The sequence below is a fragment of the Pinus tabuliformis genome, chromosome 1_2 (genome assembly GCF_031772625.1).
Source record: "Pinus tabuliformis cultivar Carrire ecotype Pingquan chromosome 1_2, CPIR1, whole genome shotgun sequence".
Lineage (NCBI taxonomy): Eukaryota > Viridiplantae > Streptophyta > Pinopsida > Pinales > Pinaceae > Pinus > Pinus tabuliformis.
The window spans coordinates 154,830,789-154,833,207 of record NC_142298.1 but is presented as its reverse complement, the minus strand read 5'-3'; positions in this window follow the sequence as shown (position 1 = coordinate 154,833,207).

The window sequence follows — 2,419 nt, the reverse complement described above, 5'->3', positions numbered from 1 at the left end:
TTTTAAGGTCACAGCCAAGCCAGACACCAAATTGGTGTATGAGACCCCCTTGTTTGTGGGACAAGGGACCCACCTCCGGGCAGCGATTTGACTGCTAAGTCTACGAAGGCATACATACTCTACCCCCCTCTGGTTTTGAACCTGTGACCTCTTAGGAGGAAACACATGCTCTTAACCATTAGGCCCACTCAAGCTGTATATATATATGCTTATTTTGTATTATTTTATTCGTGAAATAAAATAAGAAATATTTTTTACATTATTATTAATATTTATATGTTTTATTTTTCATTAAACTTAAACATGTAATTTCTTTAAAAATAAAACATATATTTTAATTAATAAATATATAAAAATTAGATTTTGTTACAGTGAAAATGTAAATTCAAATTCTGATAAGAAAAATCTTGGATATTAAAATACATTTTAGTTGACAAATTCATTTCTCCCAATACTTTACACATGGTGTTAGGTTTAACGGGCATTATATTGTAAACAATACATTGAAAAGTTCATAAAAAAAAATAGGTTAATTGAGTTAAAACCACAAGTGGCTTATGCTACGCACTTATATGAATTGAAACTTTGAATTTTGAATTATTTTTTATATTATCAAGTTGTTTTTAGTGAGATTTTTTGGATGTTTTTCTTGTGGTTTTTTCCTATCTAATTTCTTTAGAATCCGGTAGGAATTTATTGAAATCACAAGTTTGATGGGTAACCCTGCACAATCGAAGTGCCCTAGGGGTTTTTCAGGGCACCAAATCCATATGTACAGTCAAAAAAACCCGTTTAAATAACACAAATCAAGATTTCACCTCAAATTTTTTCCACAGGATTTCGGCACTGGAAAGTCCAAAAAATCGCACTAAAGACAACTCCTTATATTATTCTCCCAAGACTTGAGAAGTCAAAGTTTGTTTGTTTGTATTCAATGCCATGAGGAATGCAAGAAAAGTGTAAAATATGGAATAACAAATTTGTTGTTGTCACTAGAAATTTATGAGTTTGTCATAACTCAAAAAAGAAGGTCAAATTTATTGCAACTTAGGAATTATCTCAAAATATCACATTCATGATATACCAAAAAGAAAGGGTCTATGTTAAGTGGTGTTAGTTATTTATTAACAACGATAAAATGAGTTGTAGGGATACCAATCAACAATGTTATAGTTAGGGAATTATAATAATGTTTTTTTTTTTTTTTTTTCTTTCCATTCTGGTGTGGTAAATTAGAATTTTTAATTCAAAAATTAATATTATTTATTGCACCCATTTTAGGGTTTGATTTTTTTACTATTGGTATTAGACATTTTGGAAGATGCTTTGGAGTAGTGTTAATGCAGTAAAGGTATTTATTGGCATTTAATAGTAAATTATTGTGTGAGATAAATTTGAAGCACATCTATGAAAAATAAATGATAGTCATTCTTCAAGCAATCGATACTTGGGATCATATGTTGTTGGGAGACACTTCGAAACCAAGATGGACATCATTTTTTGAAATATTTCCTAAAACAAAGTTTTTCATTGTTAAAACAATATAGGTTACTCACCAAGATGTTAGGATATGATTATGAGATTGTTTATAAGAAGGGCACAAAGAATATGGTGGAACTTATTCTTTTTTAGAAAATGTGAGGAAGGATCTCTATTTGTTTCATCCTTATTAATATTAGATTGTCTTGTAGTGACCCACAAAGAATGGTTCGCTAATGAAATAATGGTTCAACTCATCCAAAGAATTCAAGAGCACCCTAGTTCCCCTAAGGGCTAGACCCAATAATATGATACATTGTGCTATAAAGGATTTATCTTTCTAGAGTAGAATTTTGTTTAAAAAAAGGGTGTTTGAGGAGTTGCATTCATATACTACAATGGGTCACCTTGGCTTTTAGAAAACCTATGAATGAGCTAAATGCTCTTTCTTTCGGAAAGGCATGAAAATGACATCCATACTTTTGTCATTGTAGATGAAACTCACCAAGGGAGCAAGGGTAAAACAATGAAGACTCTAGGTTATTACAACCACTACCAATCCTAACCACTTCTTGGATTGAAATTTTTATAGTTTTTATCACGGGCCACCCAAAATCCAACATATTGGTCATCTTAGTGGTAATTGATTGCCCTATTCAAATCTACTCATTTTTATACAATACCACATATATTTAACTTACCTTATATCAATTAAATACAAAGAATTTAAATAAATAATTTTTTGAAAATAAACATAAACTCTGCAAAAGTCAAAATAATTATATTTTCGGTTCCAAAAAGATTAAAATTTTATTTCTTTTCTTTTCGAAAACTAAACATTAATATACATTTGTAAAGTTATAAATACAATCTTAAAAAATTAACATAAAACATATAAAAGCAAATATTTTAAACCTACAGATAAATTTTCAAAGTTAAA